Source organism: Panthera leo, chromosome A2, assembly GCF_018350215.1.
Source record: "Panthera leo isolate Ple1 chromosome A2, P.leo_Ple1_pat1.1, whole genome shotgun sequence".
NCBI classification, from domain to species: Eukaryota; Metazoa; Chordata; class Mammalia; order Carnivora; family Felidae; genus Panthera; species Panthera leo.
This window is the reverse complement of record NC_056680.1, coordinates 56768016-56781700: the sequence shown is the minus strand read 5'-3', so window position 1 is coordinate 56781700 and position 13685 is coordinate 56768016.

Sequence of the window (13685 nt, the reverse complement as noted above, 5' to 3'; positions counted from 1 at the left end):
TCTGAGAACCAGGAGAGCTGATTGCATTGTTCCCAACCAAAGACTGGTAGGCTCAAGACTCAGCAAGTGCTGATGCCTTGATATGAATACAAAGGCAGAAGAGAAGCTGATCCCTCAGTTTGAAGGCAATCAGGCAAGTGTAGTTCCCTCTTATTCAGCATTTTTGTTTTATTCAGGTCTTCAACTGATTGGATGAGGCCCACCCACATTGAGGAGGACAATCTGCTTTACTCGGTCTACTGATTTATTTAAAAAAAATTTTTTTAATGTTTATTTAATTTTGAGACAGAGACAGAGTGTGAGAGGGGGAGGGGCACAGAGCGAAGGAGACACAGAATCTGAAGCAGGCTCCAGGCTCTGAGCTATCAGCACAGAGCCCGACTCTTGGGCTTGAACTCACTGACTGCAAGATCATGACCTGAGCTGAAATTGGACACCTACCGACTGAGCCACCCAGGCACACCTCGGTCTACTGATTTAAATATTAATCTCATTCCAAAACACCCTCACAGAAATACCCAGAAAAATATTTGACCAGATATCTGGGCACTCCATAACCCAGTCAAGTTGACACAGAATTAACCATCACACTTGTTTACTGTCATCTCTCCACCTTTAGCTGCTAAGGCAGCTCCTTGACTGCCCTGTCCCTGGCATCCGGCCCATAGTAGGAACTCGGCAACAGCAGTCGAATGAATGAATGGCAGAGCCTAGACTCCAGCCCTGATCTGAGCAATTCCACATTTATTCTTTTTCTGTAGTAAATTACTTCACGTTGATCACTGATGGTTTCCTGAAAAGAAAATCATGATGTAACATCTCAAGTCAAATCAATGTCTGTGTGCAAGCACGTGATGTGTGTGTGTGTGTGTGTGTGTGTGTGTGTGTGTGTGTGTGTGTGATGACAGAGCCCCGGATTGGGAGTCTGAGGGCACTACTCAGCTTCTTGGGGACCCTTGGTTCCCAAGCAACAAATTAACACCCATACTGCTCTTCTCTGAGTGTGGGACCCTGAGCCAACTGCAAGCCCAGTAGACCTGTAGCAGAGCTTCAAGGTTACTGAGAGATGATTTCCTGTCACTGCGAGGTAGGAGGAGAAGCATCCACAGGAGGGGTGAAGTAGCTGAATACTTATTAGTGATTCATCAGCAGCTGGTGACAGTGAATAGAAAGGGTTAGAACATCTTCACCCATCAGACGGAAGAATAATGACCTTCTAGTATATCCAAAGGGAGTATCTGTGATAAGCTCTGAGGCCCGGCCTTCCCCACCCCCACCCCCCGTGAGTGCTTTATGTCAACCATAACACCTGGGCCCAGTAAACATTGGATTGTGCCTGGGTCTGGGGATTCTGTAGTCAGAAGGCCCCCAGAACAAGTCTGTCTTTACTTAAACAGCCAAAATACACATGCATGATGTGGTGGAGTGCACACAAATTACACTTGTGTGAATAAAGCAGGAACACACTTCATGTGCAAGGACTTGGCTCCGGCACCCCCCTGGAGGATGTTTATGGTACAGTTTGTGAAGGACCTTTGACTCAGGAACCCCCAGGAAGTTCAGCCATAGGGGTGATTTTGTTGTCTCTTGCAAAAAATGTCATCGGGGACCTACTATGCATATGCATTGTGCTTTGCTTGGAAGAGACTTGACCAAGACTTGGTGCATTGGGGAAGGAAGGGTAGGGAGCTGGATTGCCCAAGAGACAGATTGAACATGTATTTGCAACCCAGCCAAACAGGGGCACCAAGAGGAAAGAGAGAGGGAGAATCCTCGAAATAATCAAATCTTTAATATTTACCACCCAAAAAACACTCAAAATAGCCAGTCAAGGGAAATAAAATTAGAACATTACTGGTTTACATTGTCTTGTTTTTTATTTTGCTTCAGAATTAGGCAAGCAAGCAAAACCTTTTGGTAAATGTGCAAGCTCGAGAGCCACTCAGGCTGGGTTCCAGTTCTAGTCGCACCAGAAGTGCCATAGGCATTTAAACATGATCAATTCTTTCCTATTTTAAAAAGGAAAAAAGGATAAAACCCTCCTGACTACTACCATCTTCCCTTTATCTCACCCTGTCTGGAAAGAACATAGACAAGCCATAAAAATTTTACAGACCATGACTTAAAAAGTTGTCCTTATTCTTCTTTGCCTTCAGGCTTGCTGCTGCCCAGCCCTGCCCACCCCACCCCCACCCTTGGAGTGAGTAGAGTCTGCTCTGCCCAAGGTCCCCACCTTTGTTATGTGATGACTGCGGGAGCTTTTGTTTCAGTTCTCTTCCTCAACCTTTCAGCTGCTTTGGAAACCAAACTCCCTTCTTGGAACTCACAGAATGAAATGGTATATTACTTATTTCTTGCTACGTAAAAATCACCCCAAAACTCAGCTGCCGAAAACAACACACGTTTAGTAAGATACTACCTCATGTGCTTTGGGGTGGCCACTATAGAAAAAACAAACAAACAAAAAACCCAAAACAAACAATCCCCCAGTAAAACCAGTGTTGGCACAGATGTGGAGGAATTGAAACGCTTAGGTACTGCTAGCTGGAATATAAAATGGTGCCATTGCTGTAGAAAACGGTATGGTGATTCCTCAAAAAAATTAAACAGAATTACCATATGATCCAGTAATTCTACTTCTGGGGATATATTCGAAAGAACAGAATATAGGATCTAAAAGAGATATTTGTACACAATGTTTATCGCAGCACTAGTCATAACAGCCAAAAGGTGGAAGCAATCCAAGTATCCATTGATGGATGAATGGGTAGACAAAACGTGGTCTGTACGTACAATGGAATATGATTAAGCCTAAAAGAGGAAGGAAATGCTGACACATGCTGCAGCAGGGATGAACCTTGAGGACATTATGCTAAGTGAAGTAAGCCAGTCACAAAAAGACAAATGCTGTATGATTCCTCTTCCATAAGTCATCTAAAGTAGTCAAAATTATCGTAAGGACAGAAGGTAGAATGGTGGTTACCAGGGTCTGAGATGAAGGAGAAATGACGTTGTTCCGTGGATATAGAGCTTCAGTTTACAAAACGAAGAAGTTCTAGAGATCTGTCATACAACAATGTGAATATAGCCAATGCTACTGAACTGTACGCTTAAAAATGGTTAAGATGAAAAAAAATAAAAATAAAAATAAAAATGGTTAAGATGATAAAGTCTATGTAATGTGCTTTTATCACAATTATACATATATATCTTTATTATCTCATACTTTATATATATATATACATATATATGTATGTATATTTTATATATATTATCTCACACTTTAAATATGTATAATATATACATATACTATACATATACCTTTACACCTTAATAAAGGTGTATGTATAAGAGATATATATAAAGATATATATCATATATATATATATATACATATATATATACACACACACACACATTCATAGGGAGGAGATTAGACAAGGGCATGAGCGCCAGCAGGCAAGGATCCCTGGGGACTATCTTAGAAATCTTGGGGCGCCTGGGTGGCTCAGTCGGTTAAGCATCCAACTTCGGCTCAGGTCATGATCTCACAGTTTGTGAGTTTGAGCCCCGCGTAGGGCCCTGTGCTGACAGCTTAGAGCCTGGAGCCTGCTTCACATTCTGTGTCTCCCTCTCTCTGTGCACCTCCTCTGCTCACACTCTGTCTCTCTCTCTCTCTCAAAAACAAACATTAAAAATTTTTTTTAAGAATTAAAAACAAAAAAATAAATCTCATAGGCAGAGAAGGCATGTCCAATTAGAAGTAGGTTCCCTCCCATTTTTCAAGAAATGCTTGACTGTCTTAGTCTATATTTTGTTTTCCTACTTTCAGTAGAAACATACATTTAAGGTATCCTCTCCTTTCAGGGTGCCTGGCTGGCTCAGTCAGTAGGGCATGAGCTCTCGATCTTGCAGTTGTAGGTTTGAACCCAATGTTGGGTGTAGAGATTACTTAAAAATAAAATCTTAAAATAAAAAAGAAAACCTCTCCTTTCTTTTAACCCTACTAGAAGAAAAGCAGTAATGCAATTGAGATGGTGTCATAGGCTGAATGTTTGTGTCTCCCCCAAATTCATATATGGGAACCTTAATCCCAAATGTGATGGTATTAAGAGGTTTAGATCAGGTCATGAGGCTGGGAGCCTCATGATGGGATTAGTGCCCTATAGGAAGAGGAAGAAAGGAAGAAAGGAAGAAAGGAAGAAAGGAAGAAAGGAAGAGGATAAGAACCAAGGAAACGCCACGTGAGCACCCAGCAAGAAGGTGTGGCTATTTGCAGGCCAGGAAGCAGGCTTCCACTAGGAACTAGTTCACAGCCTCCAGAACTGTGAGAAATAAATGTCTACAGTGTAAGCCACCCAGTCTATGATATTTTGTTATAGCAGCTCAGGCTGACCAGGACAGAGGGTGAATGACACCTGCCAGGCCTCACACCTCAGCTAATAGGGACAGCCATTTATGACTTATGGCACCTGGCTCTTGGCATACAGGAATTCAGGCCCAGAACGGCCCACATTCCATTTTTTTTCCAGGGAAACTAGAATAGAGATTTCAAAAGAAATACTCTTATTTTGGGGCCATCTGGGTGGCTCAGTCGGGTTAGGTGTCTGACTCTTGATTTTAGCTCAGGTCATGATCTCATGGGAGATTGAGCCCAGCTCTGGGCTGACAGTGGAGCCTGCTTGGGATTCTCTCTCTCTCTCTCTCTCTCTCTCTCTCTCCCCCCCCTCTCTCCGCCCCTCCCACCCCTCAAAAGTAAATAAGTAAACTTAAAAAAAAGTTTAAGGGGCACCTGGGTGGTTCATTTGGTTAAGCATCCAACTCTTCATTTCAGCTCAGGTCATGATCTCCTGTTTTGTTAGTTCCAGTCCCGCGTGTGGCTCTATGCAGACAGCGTGGAGCCTGCGTGGGATTCTCCTTCTCTCCCTCTCTCTGTGCCCCTCCCCTGCTCACACTCTCTCTCTGTCTCTAAAAATAAATAAAAATAAACCTTTTTTTAAAAGCATTGGAAAAAAAAAAAAGAAATACATAGTTGAAATTTTAGCAACTAATTCAAAATGTTTTAAAATATTGTGCAGGCCAAGAAGACGGACCAAAAAAAACATATATGCTCCAGCCCAATGATGCCTGTAGATACCACATTGCACCCCCTTCTCTTTTTCCTTGGCTTCTGTGGGGGAGGGGTCACACTGCCCTGGTTTCCCACTTAATTTTTCAGCTGCTGTTTTGCTAGATGCTTTCTTCTCACAACATCAGACATTGACGTTGCTTAAGGCTCTGCCCTACGTCTTCTCAAGCGAGAACTCAACATACTTCCGTGGGTTATCTCAGTTACCCCCAGACTCCATTTACTACTTATGTGGCAACCACTCCTAAATCCACATCTTCCACCTAAAACAGCTCCAGAACCAGGGCAACATAATAAGTGTCTTCTCAGTGCCACATTCCCTAATCCAGTCCATCCCCCTGTCTCCAGCCTAACCCATTGGCTGCCCCTTCTTGGCTCCTCACCTGGTCAATGACACCACCCCAGTTGCCTAACCCAGAAACCTGGAACCATCCTGACGTCTTCTTTCCCCTCATTTGTCACATCCAATCTGTCTACATTCTTCCCTGTCTCTTCGGCAAATACATGCAAAGTTCCTTCTTATGGACCAGGCTGTGCGCTTGGCTTTGGGGATCAGCAACAAACAGGACAGGAAAGATCTCTGCTCTCTCAAAGCCCACACTCTAGCTGAGACAATAGTTTAAAACTTATTTCTTCAGCTTGAAAATTAATGTAAAATAGGACTTAACTGGCACATAATAAGTATGCTCAACAACTGCTTGTTGTTAGAGAAAGTTCTGGGCTGGGCTGAGGTAGAAGAGGTGGAGAGAGAGAATGGGACCTACACAGGAATGTTTCAGAAGCAGAATCGACATGGTCTGCTGTGGGTGGGTGAGGCAAGGGAAAGGGAGCAATCAGAGAGGATGTCCATGTCTGGCTTTCATTTTCCAATATCATTTTTGGAAAGGGGATTGTCTAGCACACCACCAGTGTAGGGGAGGGGTGGAAAACAGGGCTCCCAGCGGAGAGCTCCAATAGACTGTTTCCTGCATGGTCACTTGAATCCACCCTGTCCCTCCCTCTCCCCTATCACCCCGTAGTCCTGGCCGCCTGCCTGTCTCCCTGACTTCTGCAGTAGCTTCCATCCTGTTTCACTGGTGTCCAGCCCTCCTTCACTGTGCAGCTCAGGAGGCCTCGTCCACACAAACTTTCTCTAGTCACTCCCTGGCAAGCAAATAATTGCTTCATGTAAGAGTTCAATAGGTGTCTGTTAACTTATAGGTTTATAAGCTATTGGAGCCAAAAGGGGCCTTAACACCATCTACTTCAAATATTCAGTCAAGTAGTCTTTCTGCTTCCAGATTTCTCCTCCACTGCTCTGTCCTTATGAGGGGCAGTGTGGCATCGTGACAGAGGTAGGCCTTTGGAATCAAGTAGAACCTGCATTCAGTTCAGGTAAGTTACTTAAATTCTGGGGACTCTAGACATTTTCTTTGTGAAAAAAAGAATCTCCTTTGTAATTGGTATGTTAGGCCCCCAGGACCGCCCTCAGGTTCATGATTTGCTAGAAAGACTTAGGCACCTCAGAAAAGCTGTTACACTTGTGGTTACAGTTTATTACAGCAAAAGAATAATGCTTAAAATCAGCAAAGGAAAAAAGTGCATCAGGCAGAGTCCAGCAGAGACCAGATGTGTGGTTCTAGTTGTCCTCACCCAGGGGAGTCCTACAGACAGAGCTTGACTCTCCCAGGGATGATGTATGACAGTGCACACAAATGTTGCTAACCATCTGAGCCTTGGTGTCCAGGGTCTTTATTGAGGGTCAGTTGTATAGGCGTGGAGCACCCACATGACTGGCCACAGGTATGTAGTCTTCGCTACCACTCCCCCACCCCAATCAGTCAGACTAAAATAGCGTGGCCAAGGCCCCAGCCAAATGAAAACAGGCATTCATCCCAAGTCACATTGTTAGCATAAGCTATCTGGTGTGACCCAAGGCCCTGAGTATAGAAAGACGGTCTTATCAGGCAGGATATTCCAAGGGTTTATAGGTTATCTCCCAGAGCCAACCAAAGGCCAGTCCTTTCTTTGGACTGTGCAGAGTTTGAGGACTCCATTCCTGCTGATTTAATCCTTTACTGCATAGTTAGTTTAAAAAATTACCGTGCAAGGAGCACCTGGGTAGCTCAGTCGGTTGAGCATCCAATTTTGGCTCAGGTCATGATCTCGCAGTTTGTGGGTTTGAGCCCTGCCTCAGGCTCTGTGCTGACAGCTGAGAGCCTGGAGCCTGCTTCGGATTCTGTGTCTTCCACTCTTTCTGCCCCTCTCCTGCTCGTGCTCTGTCTCTCTTTCTTGCTCAAAAATAAACAAACATTAAAAAAAAAAATAATAAAAAATATTGTGTGTATCAGCCAGACTCCAGGCAGGAAAATCGAAACCACTGTAGTTATTTAAAACAGAATCGAAATGCCTGGATGGCACAGTTAAGCGTCCGGCTTTGGCTCAGGTCACGATCTCGCAGTTCATTAGTTCAAGCCCCATGTCGGGCTCTGTGCTGACAGCTCAGAGCCGGAGCCTGCTGTAGATTCTGTGTGTCCCTCTCTCTCTGCCCCTCTCCTGCTCGCGCTCTGTCTCTCTCTGTCTCTGTCTCTCTCTCTCTCAAAAATAAACATTAAAAAAATAAAAAAAATAAATAAAACAGAATTTAGTAAAAGGTGTTGGTTACATAGGTGATGGAGGAGGTGAGAAGCTAGGCAGGAGACAATGAGGGAACCCGGAAATCGGCAGCAACAACAGGAAGCCTCTCCTGCCCCTAGGACTAGAGGTGATACCAGAGCCCAAAGGCTGGGGTCATCTGTGGGAACAGATGGGTGGGGACATCTGGGGGATGCTGGGACCACAGAGGGAGGGGCTATCCTGTAGGGAGCCAGAACTATAGAGGAAGAATCAGCTCCTATCCCACCCCCAAGCAGTGGGAGATAGGGAGATATACCCTGGCTTCTCCCTTCCTCCCATCTGTTAATCTCCCACTTGCATCTCCTATTGGCTGAACCCAGCCATGAGCTTACTGATAAGGGAGCTTGGGAAATGTAGTTTTCACAAGGGTGGGGGCTTTCCAGGAGATGACTCAGACACCGCTTACTTAGGGCCTGTTGTATTATGACACCGCCAGACATGTTCGCCCACACCACCTACGTAGCCTGCCTGAGAACTGCCCTGCAAGGAGATATCACGGCTCCATTATACGGATGAGGACATTTAGGGACTCAGATGAAGAAAAATAGTCTGTGGGGGGGTAGAGAGGGAGCAATTGGAGTGGGAGAAAGGAGGCAGGACTGCAGGCTTTATCCCATCATCAATGCACACAAAGTTTTTCCAAAAACCTTCCAAGTCAGGAAGTATCCGCTGTAGCCAGAGCTGACGGAGGTGGGAAGAGTGAGGTATTAGTTCAACACGTTCTTTTTAATTTTTTTTCTTAACATTTATTTATTTTTGAGACAGAGAGAGACAGAGCATGAATAGGGAAGGGTCAGAGAGAGAGGGAGACACAGAATCTGAAACAGGCTCCAGGCTCTGAGCTGTCAGCACAGAGCCCGACGCCGGGCTGGAACTCACAGACCACGAGATCGTGACCTGAGCCGAAGTCAGACGCTCAAACGACTGAGCCACCCAGGCGCCCCAGCACCTTCTTTATTAATTTAACCCAGTAAGGAATTTCCTTCCTCAGTCAAATTGCCTGACCCGGGTCTCCCCAGTGAAGACCTGGGTTCATGCACAGCAGAAATCGTTTGCACTGAATCTCTTCAGTCTTTCTTGTTCTCTCTCACGGCTGCAAAGATGACTCGTGGCTACAGGTTTTGTTTCTCCTCAAAGACTTACTCACTTCTGTTGGTTCCTGTCACTCTCACGCTGCTGATAGGTGAGCTCAGCCTGGGGCTTGCTAGTACACAGGCAGCTGATTACACAGGCTCAGAATCCAGAGGCCAAGGAGCTCCCACAAATAGTTTGAAACAAACCCTTGAATGATGCTAACTTCACACGTTTGTCCGGGTCTCAAGATCAGAAAGCCCTCTCGTGCACATCCCCCACATTTGGCTCAGCACGCTGGCCGACTTTCCTGTGCTCCTGGATAAGACTTGGAGATAAAAACCTTATCTCCTTCCTCCAAGCCCTTTGTTCGAAGATTCTGGCTAATTATAGTTAATTTTCTCAGGTGCGACAATGGTTTGGTGCTTATGTAGAAGAATCGGACTTACCTCCAAATCTTTGAGGAAAACACATGTACACGTGTGCACACACACAGTGAATATGGAAACTTATTTTTTTTAATGTTTGTTTTATTTTTGAGAGAGACAGAATATGAGCGGGGGGCAGGGGCAGAGAGAGAGGGAGACAGAATCTGGAGCAGGCTCCCGGCTCCAAGCTGTCAGCACAGAGCCCCCACGTGGGGCTCGAACTCACAAACCGTGAGATCACAACCTGAGCTGAAGTCAGATGCTCGAAAGACTGAGCCACCCAGGCACCCCTGAATATGGCAACATATTAATTGTTGGATCTTTTAACTCTTCTGTATATTTGACCTTTTTGTAATACAAATTTTAGCAGCAAAATAATCCCTACTTCCTCTCCTTCAAAATTTTTTTTACATATTTATTTGTAACTGTAAAGTTAATTATTTTTTTACTCTCAGATAACCAATCATCATTTCTTAACCGACTGAGCCACCCAGGTGCCCCAACCAATCATTTCTAATCTCCTTGAGTTGAATTGTGTCACCACTTTGAATTTATTTAATTGCATCCAAGAGGGCAAAAAAAGAGGAAAAAGAAATATTTAAACTTAGGTTTGGAGGCAGTATAGAGTAGGATTTGGTTTGGTGGTTTTTGTTTTGTTTTTAAACTTTTTTCTTAAGTTTATTTATTTATTTTGAGACAGAGAGAAAGAGAGAGAATGACCAGGGGAAGGGCAAAGAGAGAGGGGAACAGAGGATCCGAAGTGGGCTCTGTGCTGACAACAGAGAACCTGATGCAGGGCTTGAACTCACAAACTATGAGATCACAACCTGAGCTAAAGTCGGATGCTTAACTGACTGAGCCACCCAGATGCCCCCTGGTTTGGCTTGGCTTGTCTTGTCTTGTCTTGATTTGGTTTGGGTTTTAAAGACATGAATGGCTTCAGGGTTAGGTAGACCCGCCCCATTCTCTCTCTCCCTCTCTCTCTCTCTCTCTCAAAGAATAACCAGTGCTGTGGAAACGGGGAACATAGGATGGGTGTGTGTCTACCGGGGGCCTAGGGAGGGGAAGATGTGTCCCCCAAACCTCAGGAGTCAGAGAGAGAGGAGAGAGTGGCTTGATGTCAGTGCTTCGTGAGCTGTAAAATGACCCTATTACACTTGATGGCCTTGAAGATCATATGAGCAAGGGACTACAATCACCTTGCCAACTTCCCTGCTTTAAGACAGCAGCCTGAACACTGATGCTCAGCTTGAAAGCTGCTCCCTAGGTGGGTAGAGTCTTCCCCCAAGTCTCCGGTGGCAGAGTTAGCCATGCCCTCTCTGGGCCCCCACAGGCCTTTCTTTGGCCTCTATGGACACTGGTGTTCAACCTCCTGCACTTGGGCTGCTGTGCTGGGAGTTGACCTCAGGGAACAGCCGTGTGAAGTGTTTGGGAAGTGAATCTTCACTACCTCTTTGTGCACCTTCTGCATCATTGGCACACACACATACACACATACACAACTGTCTGCACACAGGTGGCACAGAGACTAGCGTGTAGAGGGGCTCAACAAATCTCTGAATGAAGACTCTTGGATTGACTTAACTTGTGCAAGATGCCCGGCAAAGTGGGAAAAACAAAGATAATTATATTGCATCCCTTTGCCTCGGGCTCACAGTCTAGTAGAGGAAGGGTGTAGACGCATACACAACCACTTGTAATGAGAGAGACACTGGTGTTTCAGCTACCTGTTGCTGTGTCACAAGCCATGCCAAACTTATAAAAAATAATGATTTGTTATTTCTCAGGGTTCTGCCATCTGGGCTGGATCCAGCTAGGTGGCCCTACCTGGTATGTGCTGGGGAGGAATGTCCCAGGGAACTTCTTCACTCACATTTCCAGCACTTCAACAGGAACGGCTGGAATTGTGGGGGCTGGCGGGGCTCATCTGTCTCTCCATGTGGTCCCTTCATTAAGGTAACTCTTTACAAGGTAACTCAGGACCTCGAGACAGTGTCCCAAGAGGACAAACAAGCATTGAAGGACTTATCAAGCCTCTGCTTACATCACACTTGCTAGCATCCTATTGGAGAAAGCAAGTCACATGACCATGCCTGGAGTTGATATGTGAGGGACTACAAAAGAGCATGGATATTGGATGCTGTGTTTCATTGGAGTCCACCAATGTACCAATCTAGCACGACTGAAATAAGCACTGCATACAGGAGTAAATATACTGCCATGGCTCGCCCCGGAGGAGGCTATCCTGCTATGAAGATATCATAGAGCCTTTCACTCATTCATTCGTGCAACAAGCATTTCTTGCGTGTGGGAGTGCCGGGGATTCAGTATGGACAAGACAGATGTGCTCTTGCCTCTGGGAGGTATCAAATAACAAGTACATACGCACATGAGACCATCTCAGGTGATGGTAAGTGCTAAGAAGAAAGTAAAACAGTATAATAGGGTAAAAAGTGAGTAGAGGTTGAGGGACGGCTACTTTAGCTAAGGAGGTCAGGAGAGCCCTTCCTTGGAGGGGTAGCTGCTCGGAGACCTCAATGATGAGAGGAAGCTGGCCATGTGGAGATCTGAGGAAGAATGTTCTGGGAAGAGGAAACAAGGGCGAAGGAAGGAGGCAGGAATACACCTTGACTAAAACTCGACGTATTTTAGGGACACAAAGAGGTGCCAGAGTGGCTAGCGTGTAAGAAGAGATTGGAGACAATGGGAGCTAAGGTCCAAGGAAGCACGCAGGTGCCCTGCTAGACCTTTGGAGGCAGCCTTGAAGTATTTATTGAATGTCAGGAGCTGTGACCCATAATTCCTTGCCTACAAGCATGGCCTTGAGCATTTCCAGAACCTTTCTGAGAAGCTTGCTAGATGGGGCAACTGCCCAAAGGGGAGGGGCTCAGAAGGAAGTTAAAATAGATCACATTTGAGGCCTGACGTCCCTGTCCTGGAAGTTGGGGAGGCAACACAAAGACCCCCACCACTATCATCTACGATGCAAACAGATATACTGTCTTGACATAGATTCAAGACACAGGGCCCCTGTTACCCATTTCTAATTATAACCAACATTTGTTTTCACATACATCATCCAATGTAATCCTCACATCCAGCAGGGAGAGGCAGTCTAAGGAAGCAAACATTTGAGCAACCTTGGTGCTAAAGCCCTGTGCTAGGCACCAACCTATGTATTATCTCAGTTATTCTTCCCCACAACCCTGTGAAGGTTTTATTACTGTCTCCATCTTGCTGTGGAGGACTTAGGTTCAGAGTCAACACAAGGAATGGCAGAACTGCAATTCCAACGTGAGTCCTTTGATTTCCTGCCATAGGTTTGTCTACTCCCTGCAACTCTTGCTGTCTCATAGCAGGGCCTGGCATGGGCAGGTGGCCAGGTTGCGCATTCTCCAAGAGCCTCATCTCTATATAAGGATGTGCATGAGTCAGAGACACCCTGGCAGGATTTAAAGAAGACACTTACCATATTACCTTGAATTTGTCTTCCTTTATCAAATCAGAACACCGGGAGTACACTATGAGTAGATAGATAAATAGATAGATAGATAGATAGATAGATAATTCATATATGTGTAAAAATTTCCCTGTTTATTTACTGTATTTTTTCAAATGAACAATTGGATCTGTTGCTTTAATTTTAGATGTTTTGTGCCTGAAAAAGTGGCTAGAGATTAAAGAAACAAATACTGTGGGGCGCCTGGGTGGCTCAGTTGGTTAAGTGTCCAACTTCGGCTCAGGTCATGATCTCACTGTCCGTGAGTTCGAGCCCTGAGTCGGGCTCTGTGCTGACCTCTCCGAGCTTGGAGCCTGCTTCAGATTCTGTGTCCCCACCCTCCCTCTCTTTGCCTCACCCCGCTCACACTGTGTCTCGCTCTATCTCTCAAAAATAAATACATGTGAAAAAAAATTAAAAAGAAGAAACAAATATTGAACATATAATTTGAAAAGATAACTAATATACTATTTAAAAACAAACTTATCCCATGTCTTGACTTTCAAAAATACCTATACGTTCCAAAAAAGAAATATATGTATCTCCAGACATTCATACAAAACTCTGTAGTTATCTTTAGCACTATTATAAATGCAATGCTTCTGTGTTGAAAGTGTTAAAGTAACATTTAAATATACCACAATTTTTAAACCTGATTTGATATTTCTTCATATTGGAAAAGCAAATGAGAAGTGGCCCAAGCCTCTCTCAACCCCTTAAGGGGCCCTCTGCTCCAGCTAATTTGAACCATATCAAATGTAGGATTACTTTGTGTTTTAAGTTTCAGGAAAAAGTGACCTGCTTGGAGTAGTTTAGTTTGCATCCCATGTTCAGATATGGCAAAAACACTTGCTGGCCAATCACATCCCCTCACTTGGCAGAGACTGACAAGGGAATCCTCTGC